The following is a 21,524-nucleotide window of genomic DNA, read 5'->3' on the forward strand; positions in this document are numbered from 1 at the left end:
ATATATATGTATATATATATATAATTTGAATTTTTGGAAACTTTAACTGTGCTGTCTACTTTGGAAAAAGTTATCCCAATTTACTGTGTTGAGTTGGCATTGTACAGAAATTGACAGCCATATTGGTCTAGAAATGTTAAATTTTTTTATTTTTTATTTTTTTCCATTTGTACAGGGGTAACACACTGTATTACATATGTAAGGTCATATCTACCTGGGTTTGATTACAGAAACTAATAAAGTATTCTCTTAATGAAAAAAAAGAATAAGGTAAGACTACAAGAGCAAGAAGCAATTTAAATATGTTTAAGGACCATTTTCATCTTCAGAATTAAGGATTATTTTAATCTTACATCATTGCCTTTTCTCTTTTACTTTCCTTTTTGGTTTTATTTTAGGATTCCCTATTTTTAATGTTCATACAGAGATTTCTTTAACTGAAATACCAAATAGTTTCTCTGGTGTGAAATACTATAATTGTACACAGGATCCTAATGAGATAATTAATAATGTGAAATAGGAAGTAAAGGGCTAAAGGTGTAGGGAAAGTGGGAAGGTTGGGGGAAAGGTAATAAGGGAGAGGAAAAAAATGTGAGAAATTGAAAAAATGGAAATAAAGTGTTGTAAATAGGGGGGGTGAAGGGAGGGTAAGGACAAGGGGAAAAATGAGAATCAAGACCTGTCATGTAAAGGTACAGGATCCCAATAATGAATGCAACTGTAGTGTATACCTAGATTGTACCAATAAACTCAATAACAAAAATTTTAAAAAAAGAAATATGTGTTACAAGAAGGAGGCACAATTTTGTTGTCATGTAGGAAGGTTATCAAAGTGGAGAAATATTGCAAACAAAGAAGATTAGGCAGTTTGAAAAATGCACATTAACTCACAGCGCTGGAAGCCACAAGAAAGGGAAAGGCCGGGGGTGTGACTTTCTGTGACTATGCTTAACCACAACATGGGCAGTTGATTTTCTGTGTAGGTGGAAGCTGAAGAGACCGTGAAGTCCCAGCAGGAAGCATGGGAACAACTTTGTACGGGGCTGAGGAGTTACAAAAGAACCGTGGAAGGGAAAGGTAGTGAGCAAGGACCCAGAAGCACCATTTCACCAGCTGCTCTGGATGGCACATGTTGACCTGAACTTGAGAGAGTTCTCAGGCAGATAAACCTGGCAGGAGTGGGAAGGCAGGTCTGCAATCTGGAGAAATCATCGGGGCTGTGGAAGCAGATATTTTTGAGTCCTCCACAAACAAAAACCTCATGAGAACGTAAAGTTGGCTGGGGGTAGACAGGTGTGAGAAAAAAGGACAGAGAAAGCAAAATACAGAATCAGGCCTACCCTGGAAGAGTTGGCAGAGAACGCACAGGGTGAGGAGTCAGACAATGAACAAGATCGTTCAGAGTCTGGGAAATTCCTATCTGTTTGACACAGGCCCCGTCTTTCTACCTAAGAACGGGGATACACACACACGCCCTCATACCCTTTGCTGCAGACATTTTGCTCTACATTCTACTTAAGGAATAAATACTTTCCAGAAATGTAGAGGAAGACTCTTAGGAGCAGAGAACCAAAAAGAATTTCAAGAGCCCATTTGGTCCACATCTTTGCCAGGAGGGGCACTTCCTCAATCATCCAAAGAAGAAAATTGTCAATTCTATTTTTGAAAGATCTCCACAGATGGCGATTCCATAAGCTTCCCTGCTAATTTGCTCCAGTGTTTAATCAGCCTGACACACAAAGTTCTTCTTTACATCTAACTCGGTGCTCTCTTGCTATAACTTACAATCAATTTCCTCCTCAGAGGTGGAAATGCAAAGCAATCCAAGAACTCAAAAAACTCCCAAGTCAAATGTTCTCAATCTTAATTGCTGGAAAGATGCATGTGGCATTTTAAAATCTACTTTCAATACATACAATTTAGTTATAATGAGATAAGAAGAGATCTATTCCTAAATCTATAATAGATGCTGAAACCCTAAGGCCCCTTTACTGTTATTTTTGGGGGGTGGGGTACAAAGGATGGAACTGGGGTCCTTGCACTTGCAAGGCAGGTGGAGGCTCCTCTACTCTTGTGAGGAAAAAATATATAAAGAAAGCACTTTTGAATTACTGAACCAAAGTTTTTCCAGAAAAGTTTCTAGTAAAGGATTTTAATAAATGGTTTTGGAGAACTATGGGCCTTTCACTTATGACATGCACAATAAAGTACAAAATGTTCAAAAGCACATAGGTTTCTACGAATACTATTAATGTAGTTTTTCAATTAATTTTTTCCTAAAATGATACCACTATACAAATTTCTTGTTCTTCTGGTCAAAAATCTACAAGAGAGTCACTCTAAACTTCCTTCAGTGACACAAGGTAGGAAGCAAGAAATTATAAAGATAGCTGAGAAAGAATAACAAGATGAGTAATTTATGTTTCACTTTGTGTTTTTAATGCACATCTTAGGCCAAACGTATGATGGACCTAATACGATGTACCACTTCATTACATAGTAACCGTAATGCTATGGCTAAATAAAACAACAATAAAATAAGAATTAAAGGATTCCCATGTTCCCATAAACATCCTCTATGATTTCCTGGGAGTCGCACTATCCCAGGCTCCGAGGTTACAGGTATCCAAATAGAGATGGCTACAGTAAGGTTAGAGACATGATGGCCAACCATGACATGATCTTCTCTTGAAGGTGAAACAAACCAAAAACAAAAGATATGAAGAGTCACAATATTAGCTCGTGGGTAAATAGCAATTCCCAATCTCCTAATATTTCTTAAAAGAGCTATAAAGAGCATTGCAATGAATATTGATAAATATTACATAGTTCTTTGAAAAAATCTAACACAGCTATCCTCTCAGCTGCATGAAAAATGAGTGTGCTGTACTATCTTTCTCTTACATACAAGTCTAGCCCCCAGAAATCATGCTCTGGCATCTACCTGTAATTATCTTCCCACCTGGATTTTCTTCACTTTAATTTTTAAAACCCTGAGCAGAGGACTTAATGAGTCTTAAATCAGGGACTTAAGAGCTTGAATTTCTTAATAGGGTGAGATCTGCTATTTGTTGTCCCCCAGCCGCTCCATCCATTCAGCCTATCCTGAGATGAATGACATTTTATTTTAATGGTTCCCTTTCTTGTCCATCTGTCTTACCCAAAGTCAATGGCGAGGGAGAAATTTCATCTCTCATCCAGGCATAGATGTCCAGTGGCTAGCACACATTGTGTTAGCAAAGGCATGTCAAATATTCCCTATGATTCTCTGTTGTTTACTCCTTATATTCTATCCATTGGGTGTCTTCAGTTGCACTATTCTGGCTGCCTCAGTGTTTGAACTATTTCAAAATGCTTATGTTTCATAAACACTTTGACTTTGGAAAACATCCAGAAGTCACAAAGTGCCAGATCCAGTGAACAAGGTGAGTGGGGACCTATAACAATGCCTTTACTTGATAGAAATTGCTATTAAGATTTTGAATTGATGCAGGACATCATTGCAGTCATGAAGAGATAGGTAAGAAGACTTCAAGAACTGCTTCTGGAAGTGGAAAATGATGATAAAGTATATTTGAAGTGAGTGGCAATACTTTAAGGGGATTCATGGCAATGTCATTTTTAATTTTAAACACTCGCCATATATTTTAACCCCCCTTGTGTGTGGAGAAGGACTTTAAAGGGGTGATTCAGTTAAAGTGAGACTGTTCAGGCGAGTCCTAATCCAATTTGATCTTTAATTTCCCTATGAGAGGAGACATGAAGGCTCTTCATGAGATGGGACCGTGTAAAGACAGGGAAAAGGTGGCCATCTTGAAGAGGGGAGAAATCTCACAGGAAACTAAAGATTCATATACTTTGATCTTGAACTTGCAGTCTCCAGATCTGTGAGAAACTATATCTCTGCTGTTCAAGTCACTAAAAATATCACATTATCAATCAGCCTGGTATTTTGTTATGGTATCCCTAGCAAACTACTGTGTTTCATCCATGGAATCCCACAATTCCACTTAGGTTTCGCTAGGCGATTTGCTCTTCACTTAGAAGTCCATGGAGTTAGGTCTTTCAAAGAGAAGCGACTCAACACCAGGATGTGGTCACACGGATTATGAAAGAGCTGAAAGGTTAAATAGGACTTGATGAAGTAACCGAGGGCGAGATGTCACCACCACCCCACATGCTGGTGGGACTATCGAAGGAGTGTGAGAGAGGTTAGACTCATGACTCCATGGGGTTGGAGTTTAGAAGACAACTACCTCTTGACAGAAGAAAAAGGAAGAAGCAGGAAAGCACCTCCAAATTTTGTCAGTGTCTACTTTTAGAAGAACAGATCAAAAAAATCACTTGACAAGGAAATGAAGTCTGCAAAGATAATATTCATACTTCATCCTACTTCCAGGGGAGCAGGAAGAGGGTAAGAAATATGTGTGAGAGCAAAGTGTTAAATTACAGGCATAATTCATGAGAAAATAAGGAATACAAAGGAAGGTGAAGTCATCGAGTGAGCACTGGAGTGTAGAAGTAGGCACTTGACATCTTGGTGGACCGATGAACACAAGGGTCACACAGGAGAGAAGCTCGGTTTATCGGGGTTTTGACTAAGGCATGAAGAGCTAGGGTATAGACTAAGTGCCTTCTAAGGTTGGAGGAAGAAATGGAACTGATTGTCTCTCAGGTGGTCAGAGTCGCCTCCAGTTTTTCATTATCTTCAACTGTATTGACTGCCTGCTGTTTAAGGAAAAAAACAATGGCACAAAATTCAAAACCTCACAAAACTTAACAAATCTGTGTAAGGCCAGATATATGAGTATAGATGAAGTGTGAAAACCGTATTTGCGCTTTGAGGGTATATCTTTCTCGCTCAGGAAGCCGAAACTATACAGTGGTAGTATTAAGAGTGATAAGAAATGTGACTCAGATGGATGATCCTACAACTGAATAAAAGATATGACGTGATGCAAAACAACATACAGAAGCTGACACTTTGATAAAACAACACACATTAGAAGTTTCACATAACATTTGGAGAAAATCTTATTAAGGAAGTGAAAAACGGAAAAAAGGAACTTGAAGCTGAAGTCATGGGATGAGAAATGCTTACAGGTAAACAGATTATCTAGCCAAAAGAGAAAGCTAAAATGAAAAATGGGGAAGCATCTCAGGAAAGTTGTTAGAAAGCGTGATGATCCATTGAGACACTCAAGCCTGCTGTGTCGCTTATTAGCTACATAACCCCAGGCAAATTCTTTGCGTCTTGGTTTCCTCATCTAGAAAATGGGATAGTAACAGCTCATCTCTCATAGGATATTTATGCCGCTCTCATGGAAAAGACTGAATTGAGAAGCTTGGGATCTTGTCTGACTGCAGAAAGCCGTCCTCTGGCAGTGTATTCTGTTATTACACTACTGCCAATGGATCCAGCAGGAGGAGGAAGAAACGCCTTCTGTGAGTAGGAGATTGGTGTCAGGGTCTCTTCAAGGCCGGGTTTGTAGAAGCGATTTATATGAAGAAGAATATGTGAAATGTCCTTGCAAGGTGGAATCATTCCGAGGTAGTCAGACTTGAAGGCAAACAGGTAGACTATTTCTCCCTGCCCCCACCCCATGACCTTTCAAATTCTCCTCCAGCCTTTACTTCCATAAAATGCATAATTGCCCTTTCTGGCAGTTCACAGAGAAGTGCTATTCCCAGCCCTTCCAAGCTGCTCTGGATGGAAAATGCCCTTGGTTCTCAGAGACTTAACACCCGGCCCCGTGAACATGAGCACGATTATTCTCTCCGAGCAACTCTTTTCACATGTGATAAGCTTGGCAAGCTGCCCTGGTAAGTGTCAAGCCCTGAATGTTTTTGTTTTTGCCCTGGTGGTCCTGGGGAGTTACTGGAATACTTCTGGGGATCTGTTCTATATCAAAACCTTGGCTGATAGTGACGTTGAGAAGAAACAGGTAGAGACAGAGAGAGGGGCTCTGGACTTCATCGCATTCAATTCTGATAGCAGACTCCCCGTCTGCCCTGGCTGCCTTGAAGCTTCCTTGGGTCTTTCTTTGGCTCCTTCACTTTGTGTTTCTCCTCAGCAGCACAGGGCAATCCTGTGTGTGTGTGTGTGTGTGTGTGTGTGTGTGTGTGTGTGTGTGTGTGTGTGTGGTGTGTTTCTCCCTTTTGCTCCCCAGAGAGGCTTGTCAAAACTCCTTATCAGTTGATGAATGAAAGGAATTTCTCTGGTGTTGGAGGGACCTGGTTAATGCAGCTCTGGCCATCATGGTGGGTCACTGAGTTAAAGGAACACCAAAAGGGGAAGTGCACTGAAATATCAGGCTTACTCTCGTGCCAGGAAGTTCAGGCATTTCCTTGGGTGGGGGGATGAGGTAGCAGCAGGGGAGTAGACAAGAAGAGGTGAGGCTAATGGAAGCGTCTTGGGTTAATTCACTCCTACAGGGAGAGAGACACCCCGTACCAGTTAATGCTGTCCTTGGCATTTGCACCATTCATTCCCCTTTAACATTTGAAAACATGTGCTGAGGAGCTTGGCTATGATTTAGAGCTGCATGTGAATAGACACTAACTTTTCATGGGAATTTTTTTGTTGTTATTGTTATTTGAACTTAGAAGATTCATTTTCTGAATTTCCTCTGGATTTCAATCACTTGAAACTTTCTTCTAACTACATAAAGCAAAGCAAAGGAGATTTGGCTGTTCTATCTCTTAATATGAATCGTCTTTGCTGCTGGGCTGTGTTTATTTCCAATCGTCCCTCATACAAGTCATTTCATATATGGTGAATTCTTTAATGAAGGCATGGGTGAAGGGACAGCTGCCCCAGCAAACCCTGTTATGTGTATAGCTGACACCATTGTGCACACAAACCCTAAAAAGCAAACGGCTAAAGAAAAACCCAGAGTGGAAGGGGAGAAGACAGGGCGGTCACCGCTCAGTCGTCCAAGCCAGGTCCGACTGTGCTCACACACCTGTATCTGTGATGTGAGGGCGGCTGGTTCTTTCTACTCATGACCCAGTTCAACATTAAATGTGCGGATTGTTGTTCATTATGTCTTTACATCTTCATTACTAATTTTCAAAGTGCATGCATGTTAAGTATGTGCAGGAAGTTTACCCTTTTCATGGTCCTTGGAGAAGTTGTTGGAAAGTGTAGTTTAAGTGATTTAGCCCTGGAAGTCAGGAGGCCAGACTTTAAATATCAACTTCACTTCTTTCTTTATTTGACCAGTTTCAGCTCACTCAATCACCAAACCTCCATGGAAATAAGAATAACAGTACCTTACTTTCATAGAAAGAAATTTATAATCTTTAACTGTAAATTTGTTTTAATCTGATCATCCATCACCCATTTTCCAGAAGGCTGGCATATATACATACCCGAATGAAAAGAAAAGTTTATTCATTTATTTGAAAAATGAAAAAGATAGTTCAGCAAACTTCTAGATGGTATAAAGCCTACCATTTTTCTTTTCAGGAAATGTAAAATTCTTTGCCAGAATTCTTCACAAGCTGACCATTTTCAGGCTCTGATATCCCTTCTGCCACACAGAATGGAGGGGATATAATTGCACTTTATTTATTTATTTATTTTTTGTGCATTGGGGATCGAACTCGGGACCTTGTGTTTGTGAGGCAGATGCCGGAATTATGGAGCTAAATCCGTGGCCCTATAATTACATTTCTTATGTTAAATGGATGACATAATAGTCGACTAATCATGGGATTCACAATCTAATAAGTGAGGGACAGCCTAACAAATATCAAAAAAGAAATTCTATCTATTCCTGCTCTCTACCTTCAGAAATTAGGCTTTTGCTGATTTTCATACTGGAGATAACAAAAAGATGAAGGAATTTTGACTCACATATGTTTCAATACAACACATGCCTACATACTTTTCTCCAGCTACTAAAAGATTTTGCAATGACTTGTCCATCGTCCCTCTGACTTGCTGAACTCTGGACTCTTGCAATCTGAGGAAATACTTTATGAAGGTAAAAACTGCCTAAACTATTTTTTTTTCCTGATCAAAGGATTCCAAATTTTTCTCCTTGTGGGTTCCCTCCCTGATGTCCTGGAACTGGCCAAGTTCCTTTTAGATGTTATGTTGGGAGGGAGGTCACAAAGACACTTCAATATGGATCTCCTATTTCACTACACTTTCTAGGAGCTTCGTGTGCTCTCGCTGCTTTCTACTCTGCTAGCCGGATCTGACTGTGCTCGCACACCCGCATCTGTGATGCTAGAGCTGCTGGTTCATTTTTTCTCATGACCCAGTTTAACATTTAATGTGCTGATACTCAAAGTGCTCACGACATTGCTAGTAACATAGACAGCCAAGTCCGTGGGAAATAGGCCCTAAGAAATTGAGGTGTGCCAAAGAAGGCAGATCTTAGATCCAGATTGTCATGCTGTCTGCTAAAAAGAGAGAAAAGCCCTCACAGATCCCTTCTATTGACCTCACTTTGCAGACAAGGAAACTAAACTCTAAAGAGAGGAAGAGTCCGACAAAGGTTGTAGATGAGAGTTCTTTATGCCCTCTAAATGTAAATTTGGGAACTCAAACACACATTTGAGATAAAACAGACTTTTGTTCAAGGAAATGAACAAGAGGGAAATGAGAATATTTGAAACCCATATAGTTGGGATTCAGAAGAAAGTTAAAATTTTTATGTGTGTAATAAGACAGAAGCATCAGAGAGTATAGACAGAGTTTTCAAAAATGAAATTCACCAGAAAAAAGGTTGAGGAGCAAAAAATGAAAAGCTAAAAGGATTGCTGAATAACCAGGTCAGGAATAAGAAGGCTTGATATTAGAATTCATGTAAATTGAACACCTTGCAAAGTTAATGATAACAGGATATTTATAAGGGGTAAAGAAGAGAAAGCTCCAAAACAAAAAGCTCAGGATGTTAAGGATGGCTTAAAAGAATAACATGAGTGAGGGCTGGGGACTTAGCTCAGTGGTGCTGCACCTGCCTTTCAAGAGCAAGGTCCTGAGTTCGATCCCTGGTACTGGAAAAAAACAAAGAAGAAGAAGAAGAAGAAGAAGAAGATGAAGAAGAACAAGAGTGAAATCTTGGAAGTGGTCACTCTTAAGTTCAGTAAAGGAGTTAGAAACAAAGCCTACTTTAGTGACAGCATAGTATAGAACAGGCTGTAGCCAAGATGTTCAGAGAAATGAGATAACTATGCATGATTTGCTGACCTGTAAGCAATGTGAGATTCAAGCTTCCATGTTATGAGACAACATAACTCTTGCAACCTGAATAACTGGCTCAGTCTAAGATTCTGAAGTCTGATGTTTTTTGTTCAGTGTGGATCTCCTGTTTCACTACACTTTCCAGGAGCTTCAAGTGCTCTTGCTGCTTTCTACTCTCCTAGCCAGGTCTGACTTTGCTCTCACACCTGCATCTGTGATGCTGGAGCTGCTGGTTCATTTTTTCTCACAACCCAGTTTAGCATTGAATGTGCTTGATGATTTTTGTTCCCTGTTTTTTCTTTTTATTATTTTATTATTCTTTTGAGGTGTTTGGAGTTGATGGCTACATCTGTCACTATGAGTTTAGTCAAAGACAAATTTGACAGCACTGAAAAAGGACTACATACCAAGCATCTGAAGTCTTACTCTAAGTGTAAACAGCATTAGTAATATGCAGTCTAAATGTACATGAAAAAACATCAGAAACTAATACTATGGCAACCTCAGTACACTGATAACCTCTGCATCATTGGATGTATGTGCTTTGATGGAAAGCATGTATAAAAATTAGTTATGTTCCTTCTTGCCTGCAGGATTGGTAGATCTTGTAACAGTCAAGAGTAAGGCATCATGAGACACGTTTATTTTATTTATTTATTTATTTATTTATTTGGTACCGGGGATTGAACTCAGGTACTTGCGCTTGCAAGGCAGGCCACTGAACTGCTGAGCTAAATCCACAGCCTGAGACACATGTTTATTATCATAACAGGGGGACGTCGAATATCCAAAATAAAATTGGGTGTTTACAGTCTCTGATATGCTTTTTAGATTTCAGCTCTGTGAATGAAAGAGCACCTTGCTTAGCTTTCAGAGCTAAGCATCATCGCAGTCTTTGCAGTTTTTTATTGAAAGAGGCTCACCATGTAGGTGAAACAGAAATTTAGTTTTGGGGCATCATTTATTTTTTAAAAAGTAGAAATGAAAAGAACTTAGCAAATAAAATAGCATCACTACACACTATAGATGTAAATAGCAATTTTTAAAAGGAAAATACTATCCATAAAATTGTGTACTAAAATTTCTACAGAAAGCCAGCAAAACAAGGGGAAAGATAAATCAGAGATAGGAAGATGAATTATTCAAATCTACCAAGTGTCACTCAAGCTGTTCTGTTTTGAAGATTCACTCATTAATTTATTCCTTTAGATATCTTGTTGAATAGCTACCAGGTACTCAACAGTACAGAATAATAGGACAATGTGTTTAGCCTCAAAAAGCTAAATGTTGGCAGAAAAACCCTCTCCACATAAGTATCTCTAGTGTAATACATGTTGTAATGAAGTTTATAATCAAAGAGAAGGAGAAAGATATGTGACCACCATCTTATAAAAGAAGTGACATTGGAAGTAGGACCTAATAGAAGACTGAAATGTTTTGTAAGTCAACAGAGTAGCAAAAAGACATTATGGACAGAGAATTCATCTTATATAAAGTCAGAGAGGTATCATTGCACATTTCCAAATCATATATATGAAAAAGTGAGACACCATTAAAAATTAGATAATGTGAGTATTCAGTCATTGCTGCTGAGAAACAATGTTTCCCTATAGGAAAAAATTAAATCCCCACTTCACACTGTACACTATGAAAATTAAATTCCAGGTGGAAGGTAATGAAAAGTTTAGAAAAAAATATAAAGTATCCTATTTATAACTTTGAGATAGGCTAAATAATAAACAAATTATACGCTATTTAAGAAAGTATTTTTATAGCAGACTATTCACATTTAAATGAGTCTTACATAAAAGACATCATGAGCTAGATAAACAGACACTCCAAGACTGGAAACAGCTTCTACAAACCATATAATAAAACAAATTATTATGTGGAATTTTAAGGAAAACCTATTAATTAATGAGAAATAAAATAGAAAAAGTAGCAGAGATATAAACAAGTAATTCAGAGAAAGGGGAAAAAGCTGCCTTCATACTCTGGGAAAAGCTCAGTTCTATTTTGTTTTCCTCATTGAGTTTATTGGTACATTTTAGGTATACAGTACAGTGACATTCATTATTGGGATCTTGTACCTTTACATGACAGGTCTTGGTTCTCATTTTTTCCCCTTGTCCCTGCCCTCCCTTCAACCCCTCTCCCTTGCCTATTTACAAATACTTTATTTCTATGGAGATATATATATATATATATCTCCATAGAAATAAATATATATATAATAAATATAATATATATAAGAAATAAAATATATAATTTTAAACCTACCAGTTTGGCAAAACATTACCTATTTAGCTGATTGTGGTGGCATCCACATGTAAAAGATTGAGTCAGTCAAGAGAAGGAGGGAGGAGGGTCACAAAATCAAGGCCAGCTGCCTCACAGAAAGAAAGGAACATATATATATATATATATACAGAGAGAGAGAGAGAGACAGAAGAATAAAAAAGGGCTAGAGGTGTAGCTCAGTGGTACAGTGCCAGCCTATCACGGGTAATACCCGAAGTTAAATTCACAGTACTTTAAATAAATAAATAAAGACAATAGATCAATAGATGTAAGCAAGAGATCTGGAATAATTGCATCTTTGTGATACTGGGCAAAAACTAAGTTTCCGGTTGATGATACCAGACAGTGTAGAAAGACGCAAGAGAATATTATTTTCCTTAAGGAGCAAAATTACAAAAACAGGTAGAGCTGAAGTTAGTAAATGCAAAATTCACAGTCATATTACCTCTGTGATGTTTCCTTGTTATGAAATGAATCAAAGCGTGCATTTATGTACCGATGCTCATTAGATGGTCCCCCACAATTTTCCGTATGTTCTGCACGTTATGTATTAGGGATTCAGCATTTGCTCTTATTTGTACAAAGCTTGGGAATCATCCAAAGAGAAGTTTTTCAAAGACCAATGTTTGCCACAGTCCTATACTCAGTAGAGATCAGAAAATGTTAGTGGATCGAGGAAGGTTTATTCATTTCGCTTAGAGGTGCCTCTCTGTCTGTTCATCCTTATGTAGTGACCACAGTATGCTGGCATCTTGTTCCTAAAAGTAGTCTTGTGCTCTATTTCCTCAGGAGAGGAAATTCTCAGCAGTAAAGATGAGGTCAAGGATCTTTGGAATTTGTGATCATGAAACACAGTAACAGTTGAGTCTCAGGCTGGAATGTGTCCACGGTTTCAGCAGCACACGGAGTAAGGTAGGAAGGAACCTTGTGTTTAGATCGTCCTGACAGCCGCTTGAGCAGGCCCAGTGGAGGGTGGGAGCCGGACTCATTGGAATTGCATTCGTCTTCTAGGAAATGACACTGGATGTGGGCTGCAGCCTTAGCTGAGGTTGTCAGTTGAGGGGCCTGGGCTTCCTCACAGCGTATAGGCTGTATTAGTTTTCTAAAATTGCCACAAAGAGATACTGAATTTATCATTGCATAGTTCTTTAGTCCTGGAGTGTAATATGGGTTGCAATCCAGATGTCACCAGGCTACGTTCCATTCCCTAGAGCTATGAAGGTTCTAAAGAATCGGGGGTCTCTTTCCAGTTCGTAGAGGCTGCTGCATTCCTTGCTCATGGACCCTTACTTCTATTTTCAATTGCCTTTCCCCTGTGCCTTTCTTCCAAAGACACATTTCGTTCTGACTGAACTTTCTGCCTCTTTCCACATGTTAGGACCTTGAATTAGTCACATTTGCCAAGTTGTTTTTGCCATGTAATAAACTATTCATTCATGGGTCCCTGGGATTTGGACATTGACATCTTTGGGGGAGTTATTACTCTGCCTTCCACAGTAGCTGAACAGCAAGGATAAGTACCCTAAGAGAGAGAGCCAGGGATGATTCTTATAACCCAGCCCTGAACGACACACTACATTCCTGCATCAAGGCAGTCCTAATGCCCACAAGGTTTCAAGGGAAGAGAGAACATTCTGCACTCATTCTTGTTGGAGAATATGGTTTTGGAGGAATGAGGGGGAAGAAAAATGTTATTCTGATATTTGTATAAAATGTAAATTTCTGCAACTAGTGTAATGAATGAAAACACCAGCTTAGGTATCCAAATGCCTATGATAAAATTCTAGCTCTTCTACCTAGTGGTATAAAGGTGCTTGCTAAAATCAACCCTTCCAGTCGCAAATCTTTCATCTGTAAAATGAGGATTATACTACATCACAAAGGATAGTTGTAGCGATCATATGAAATAACATAGATAGAATACTTAGTATGATACTTGGCTCACAGTAAGGCCACAGTAACTATTGCCACCTACTAGTTGCTTGGATTTAGGCAAATTGCTCGATCACTTTCAAACTCAGTTTCTTCACATGGAAAACAGTGATGAGAATATTTACTTCACAGGGTTGCTGTGAAGACAAAATGAGTTTAACTGTCGTTGGCAAGTAATAAACATTCGATAAATATATATATATATATAAAATCATTGTATATGTATATGTATATGTATATGTATATGACTGTATATATAATTATAAAAAAGAAATAGAATGGATTATTCCTAATCATTATCCAAAGAAAGCAGTGCCATAGTACCAAACAAAAAAGAATTGAAACTATGAGAGAATATGTGCAAAGCCATTAAAACCAACTTAAAAATTATTTGTCAAATTTAAATTTTAAGTAGGTTTTTCAAATGTGTACTATATCGAAAATTATCATCCAAAGAGTATTGAGAACATTGTAAGCGTATAAATGTGTGAACTGATTGATCATAAAAGATGACACTGGGACCTGCAGAGTAGGATTTGAACAACAATACTGATGAAAGAAATGGAGCCACAAAGAAGAGAAGGAAACCAGTCTCTGTGAGGCTTTGATGACGGTTAATCCAGTGCAGGCTGGATCGAACTCTTAGAACCGTATCTGTCTAAGCTCACTGAACCCAGCCAAGACTGCTTGGAGCAATGCCTTAATTACATTCTGATTAGAATGGCACTGCTTAGAAGCAGACTCCAAATTAAGTCATTCTTGTTTCCCTAGTACTGCTATGTATGATGTTTATAAATCCATGAAATAAAAGGTAGACTGATTTTTAAATGTCTGAAATGCCTTGTCTTTTTTGTTTTTCCTCTCTCTCTCTCTCTCTCTCTCTCTCTCTCTCTCTCAGGTACAAACATCTTTTTCAGAAATAAGATTGTATATGTTGGATGAGAGTCAGAGTTGGCAGGCGCACACTGCTCCGTGAGGCCTGCCAGGATCAAGATACCGGATGTCACCAGCAAATCCGGCTTGTGCCAGGGTCAGCTTTACTAACACGACAATGCAGGGCTCAGGGCTGTCTGCAAAGGCCCCAGGCCAGGGTTGCTATGTTCCACAGTTAATGTCAAAATAATTAATACTTTCATCTTTGAATTTGAATTTGTATTTTGTCAATGAAGTCTGATGGGACAATAGAAATTAGGGGCACCACCTGCTACTTTCTCATTTTTCTGGGATGGGTTGTGGCAGCCAGGTCCCCTCTTCTGAGTCCTGGGCCCCAGTTTTCCCCTTGCCTGTCCCATACCATGGCTACTTTCAATCAAGGGGCAGGGTGGAGTCAGATGGGAGGCCCATATTCTGTCACTGTATTTCATCCCTCTGGGTACTTTGTGAAAGCAGAGAGAAGATGGAGTTAGGGAAACCTGCACCCTGCAGGACTTCCAAGCAGGTGTTGGAGTGGCTCTCCTCACCCTGGGTTAGAAGCTTCACAGAGGAAAGCTTCTTATTCACACCTGAACAAGGTACCTAACAGCACCCCCCCCCTCCAGGTTGGAATCCCTCCAGCCACCCATGCATGGCTGGAGCAAAGGACAAAGAAGGAGAGCTATAGGCCAAGATCTGGTGGTCCAGGTGCCTGTAAGGTCTGTGCCTGCCTTGAACATATTGGCTGCTGGAGGGAGAGTGAAAAGCTAACATTAAACACCGGGAGGCAGACACCCATAGAGAGGCCTCAGCAAAAGGGAAAAAGTTTTGTGCCTTGGTACTTTTACCAACACCTTCTTCCTGCATTTTGAACAAGGGGCCCACATTTTTATTTTGCACTGGGGCTTGGCAAATTGCACAGCTTTCCTAGAGACAGCTGGATTTTCTTAATTTCCTTTAACCCTAAGCAGTGGTGAGAGTGACGCAAGACACACCACGTCTTTAAGCCTGACATGGAGGAGGCAATTCCATTTGTTGAAGCGGTGGCAAACCTAAGGTGAATCAAACAGGGTTTCAATAGGGAGTTTGACCAGCTCTGGAAAGAGTCTTTAAATTGGCTGCTGGCCTGCAGTCTCCAATTAAACTTGCATTCTGATTCAACTCTGTGGTTGGTTCTTGGCACTTTTTTCACTGAAAGCAGACTTGTAATTGGCTAGTACTGCATAATGATTTTACGGGTATTTAAAATAACTGTTTACTTATAGCTATTTTTTTTAAAATAGCTTTTGTTGATCTTGGTACAATGCTAACGGTGATATAGCTCATGTCCATATAAGTCAGGTAGTTACATTTGAGGAACTCCACACAGTAGCCTAGTATCTGCTCCCAAATATTCTGATATTCCTCTGTACAGGGCTCAATCTTGTGTAGCAAGAGTTGCGCCTGGTTAGCAGGAATAGCTTCCCTTCAGATTCAAAAGAACATTAGCTGCTCTTCTAGGATTTTCAGATTATAATCTCAGAACCAACTGAATAATAGTATAAATTTTCCAAAAAATATTTTGTCCTGGACATCTTCTTTTCTGCTAAATACTACTGACTTTCCACATATCAATAAATACAACAAAATTTTAAATAGCATTTTTTCCACTCATATTTTGTATTCTTAGAAAAATCTGAGAAAGTTTTACTTATTACAGTGTTTTGTTTTGTTTTTTTCTTCTGAGAGGGGATTGGGGATTGAACCTAAGGCCTTCACACTGAGCTATGTCCTCAGTCTTTTGTTTAGTTTTTATTTTGAGACAAGGTCTTGCTAAATTGCCAAGTTGCCCAGACTGGGCCCAAACTTGCTATCCTCTGATTGTAGCCTCCCAGAGTTTTAGAATTACAGGTGCGTGTCACCACACTTTTTCTTCATTTATTCACCATGTGAGTGACCTGCTGCAAGGAAGTTTGCAAAGTTGTATACTTAACCTAAAGTGCCAGCAACTTTTTAATTAATCTGTAGTTTTTATTTTCAATTAGCAGTGGATAGTAAAAATGGACATGTTCCCAAGTACTTGAAATAGAAGAGAGGATACAGCTGATAGGATGTGCCGATACATTCAACACGAAGGGTGAGAGGACGAGTAGACATAAGGAAGGCATCAGTGTTAGGCTTAAAGAGTTGAGCTGATGATGGTGGTTTACTGGGGTAGAGGAACTGGTTCATGTATCCATTTGATTGAATGCAGGATTCCGTTTTAGACTTGATGAGTTTGAGAAGTCTTTCACCACTTACCTAGAGAAATCAGGGGTGCAGTTAGACACCCAAAAAAATATGAATGGAAATGGAAAGGTTGCAGTTGAATACATACACCAGGGAGCTTATAAACTATAATTTTTATGTAAAGGTATAAAAACTAAATGTGGTCACCTGCCACCAGATAGCTCTAGACAAGAACAGCAGGTCTGGCTCAACATTCTGAGGCATCTCAGTACCCGGTGGTAAAATAGAAGAGCCAGCAAAGCAGAGCGCAGAAAAGTTGGTGGCTGAGGGAGTATTTAGGGTCACTTTGGTCAACAGAAGAGGAAGTTTCAACATGGATCTCAATGCCAAATCAGAACAGCAGTCATGAAAGCAGAGGAAGGGAAAAGAACTGGGGATTCATTTGTTAGTAGTCTGTGCTGTTGCCAAAGAGAGAAAGAGAAGAGTTTAGTTGGGTGATAGAAAAGAAACGTTACTGGAAAAGTTGAGAATACAGTATGCAATATATACAGCATTTCTGTAAATGTTGACATGAAGGGAACAAAGATGTTGATACTAACTGGAGTAGGACTCAAATTGCTTTACTCCATTATAAAATACTACTAGGTATTTTTAAAAATAAAGTTAGGTGTTATGCACTGAATTACACCCTCTCAATCAATTCGTAAGTTGAAGCCCTAACCCCCAGTGTGACTGCACCTGGAGACACAGTCTTTCAAGCAGTAATTTGGGTTGAATGAGATCATACAGTTGGACCCTGGTCCAGTAGAACTGGTGTGTTTCTAAGACGAGGAAGAGATACTAGGTCTCAATCTTGGTTTCTTGTGCTCTCTTACTTCCCACCTTACCCCTCTCCCCAAATAATTTCGGTTCTCCTTTACTTTTTTAATTTTATCTATCATCTGTTAGTTTAAAAAAATATTAATGAGTCCCCAAATTTCAGCCTGCCTCCTTTCCAGTCAATTTCCTATAGAAGTAATGGTGAAACTTTTAGAGCTTTCAATTACAACACACAGTCTGCTCATGCCACGGGTTTGCCACCACGGTTCTGCAGTAACCTGAGCCACCTATCTAGAACATGAACCAAGTCTTACCTTATCTCTATTCTCAACTTCCAAGTGGTTTTCCTTCTCACAGAATAAGATCAAAGTGCTTAGGATGGCTACAAAACTACCTTCACATGACACTTGCATACTTGTCTTATCACTTAACTGTTTGTATGCCACAGAAAACTTAAGAACTCAGTGACTTACAGCAACATTCACTATTATTATGTGTCTGTAGCTTGGCTGGGAGTTGACTGATCCAGGCTGGACTCCCCTGGGGTTCCTTGGCTGGATGTCTCTTCTATAATTGCAAATATGTAAGAGAGACAGCAGAAACAGGCAAGGTCTCTTAGGGCTTGGACTCAGAACTGGCATATTGCCACTCTACCTTGTTCCATTGAGCAGAGCAAGTAACATGACATGACTAAATGCAAAGTCCATGCCAAGGAAATATACTATACTTTTTAAAAAGGAGCCATAGTATCCTATGGCCAAAAAGGTGTATACAAAGAGGAGTAGATAATTATGATCAATAACATAATCCACCACATATTTGGATCCAATTTCCTAATTTCTTTCTTTTGCTCACTTGACTTCAGAATGCATACTTGCCACTGAAGATACCATCTCAGGGCCTCCAGACATGTAATCCTTTCTACTTGAGTTATTCTTCCCTTAGCCCTTTTTCTTTTGTTTTGTTTTCTTTTTTTGGACCAGGGATTGAATTTGGGACATCCCACTTGCAAGGCAGGAAGCAGCAGCACTTAGCTAAATCCTTGGCCCTCCTTAGCCCTTTTCCATCTCACTCAGGTCGCGCAAAACTATGCGGACCACTTTTTTTTTGGTTAGTTTTATCAAATAAGGTTTTACCAGAACAATCATGCCCATTATTTATTTATTGCCTATGACTGCTTTTGAATTATAATGGCAGAATGCATTATATGTACGTCAGAAACTACCAAAATACCTCTCCTGAAAACTTCCTCCTAGGTCTTCACCTGCCCTACATAATTTCTCTAATGTATGGAACGTATTGCCTTCTTCTTTCCTAACTTTCTCAGTACTTTTTGCTTGTATCTACCTCCTTGTGGAGTAATGCAAACTTCACAGAGCAGAAATCTTCATCTGAAGTGTTTATATGGTGCAGTACCTGCCATACAAGACATGCTCAACAAATATTTGTTGAATGATTGAGCAAATAAGGATCACTTCTTAAGAATCAAATTTGAAATGTTTACATTTAGAGAACAAACTAAATGACAGGAGGCAATCAATGTTTAGGGAATCCTTGAGAAAAATAAAATCTCTAAATGACACTCAAGTTGTGCAGCATTCCCACCTAATGAGGCTTTTTTTGTCATAAAGCAGATGAGCCTAACAGCACACAGGACATGCATGTCAAGGTTGTCAGGACCTTTTCTGCACAGTGCACTGCCTATCAGCATCAACAGAGAATGGGAAACACTCGCAACTATCTTGCCTAATTTAAAGCCCCTCTATTAAGATAGTCTGCTTACTGGGTCTCTTCAATACGTACGTTTCCATTCAGAGGGAGAAACTTTCTTCCATACTCCAAGGGAGGGGGTGTAAAAGGAAATTCTAGTTAGATCTCCTCTTGGATCCCAAATTTGTACTTCCAGTTGAAGGATAAAAAACATAAGGGAAGTCAGAATCCTCTCCTTCCCCTAACTAAAATGTTAGGCGAATCTAGAATACATTTCCTGTCTCCTCTGTTGCCCCACTACTGATACTGAATCATCAGTGCCAACTGTGGAGCGAAAACCATTCCTAAAATAAGGAGGATTTCCTTTAGGAGGCTGGAGACAGCTCAGGTAGTGCCCAGACGTGCCCCGATGAGTGGAACTAAAGATTTGGTTTGCATTTATTTGTGGAAGCTGTAATAGGGGCATTTCTTAGGGGCAAGAGCAATAGTTTGACCTCTGAATGCTCTGTAGATTCTGCCCACTTCCATAGTGAGAAGATGAGGATATATAAAGGCTCGTGTTGTACAATCCAGTAGAACAAGAGCTATTGTGTGGGGAGTTTGTCGAACTACCCTGTAGCAGATGTTGCAAGTGGACCTTGTTCATGCCACACTGAGGTGTCTCAACCCAACTTCCAACTGCTGATACCTGCTCCTCTTTGCCTTAGGATTTTCTCCTGCTTCTGGAGCCTGCTTGCCCCCTGCACAGGCCAAAAATTCAACTGCATTAACAGCCCCCAGGAGCAGCCTTAGCCAATGCCGGACAGGAACTGGTGCACAGATTCCCTAGCTCCCTCACTCATTGGCGGGTTAACTTTGGAACAAGTGTTTTACATGGAACCCTGGGGTTTTCCCACTGAGATCAAGCAACAATCACCTGCTGGGGTGACTTGTTTGAGAATGTGACATTTATTGGCTCTCCTCACTCCCAGTCTTACTTTCCCTACGTGCACCCACACTGGTATATTCTTTCACCTTCTAAATGAGAGTTCTACTCAAACTATTATATCACATCTGCTTCTAGGGAAACCCAACCTAAGAAACATGCCTACCCAGTTCATACATATCTTCAATTCTGTAGCCTAACCTAATGATTTTATTTTTTATGGAAAATATGTCCTTGAAAAACCATATTCCCTTCTTTAGGAGGAGATTGAAACCTCTGAAACTATTTAGTACTGACCTTTTTTACTCTTGGTTATCAATAGTAACTTGTTAGAATAAGGTTTGTGAAGTAACTTGACAAAATGTAACTGCTGTTTGACTTTGCCTCTGAAACCATAAATTCACTTCAGATATTACTTAAAACTTAGTAAATATTAGTTGACACATAATCAAGTGTTCCAGATCCCTCAACCCTTCCAGACTTTCTCAGTTGTGCCTGACTTGATAACTTTTCACTGTTTTTATTTAGGGATGGTTTAGGAGACAGACTCTTGTCTCAGACAATCTTTGGAAATACAGACAGGATAGTGTCAGCTCTGTGACAGAGAGGAGTCTCTTTTATGAGACTTCTCTTACCTGAACAACCAGGCTATTCCTTTCAGGGAAGAGGAAGTGACCTTACCTTCTGGCTCTGCCAATTTCTGCAGACACCAGCTGTCCCCTTGCTGTAGCAGAACTAATGATTGTCTTCCTGGAACTCAGGAGGGATTCTTCTTGCCACACTGGAGGAGTGTAGGTGAATGGCATGCTTGTTATTGTGGCTGTGATCCTGGATCTTGCCCAGTGTGTGTACTTCTCCAGAGACGTTCCTCCTCACCTAAAGCAGGCCTTGACCCTGGGGCACCCCTCACCTATAAGGGTAGGTCTGGTCTTTCTTGCAATCAGAACGCTGGTACAGCTGCTACATGGCTTTATCTCATGACACCTGGCTTCCCTGGCCTCCTGCAAGGCTAGGGCTGGGCTCATCCAGCTGGGCTCCATCATCATCACCTCTGCCTCTTCCTGAGCCCTGGAAGCTCCTGCTCCGGGCTGACCTCTCCCAGCACATGAATGTTCAGCTTCCCAGAGGCTGCTTAACACAATCCAGAAGTGTCATCAGCCTGGCTTTTGAATTAAAAATAGCTTTTGCTCAACAATGCTTCAAACAAAACATAAATATTTTGCTTATTCTAGAGATGGGACATCAGACTAGAAAAAGTTTAATGGCTTTATTAGGATTACTTGGGTATTTTTAATAGTTAAAAAAAAAAACAAAAAACCTAAAAGACTCCAAGGCCAGCCATTGAGTTCATCTTACCTTGACAGTTTTACTGTCTTCTGGCTGCTTTTGTTTGCCTTTTTCCCCTGTTTATGGGTAAGGAGATGTGTTGTGGTTAATTTATTTCTAAAGAACAATTCATCTAGGGCAATGGATTCTGTATACATCTGTGAGGCTCTTAAGTATCTCATACATTATGTG

Source organism: Fukomys damarensis, unplaced genomic scaffold, assembly GCF_012274545.1.
Source record: "Fukomys damarensis isolate Sample0158 unplaced genomic scaffold, DMR_v1.0_HiC HiC_scaffold_5, whole genome shotgun sequence".
In the NCBI taxonomy this organism is placed as follows: domain Eukaryota; kingdom Metazoa; phylum Chordata; class Mammalia; order Rodentia; family Bathyergidae; genus Fukomys; species Fukomys damarensis.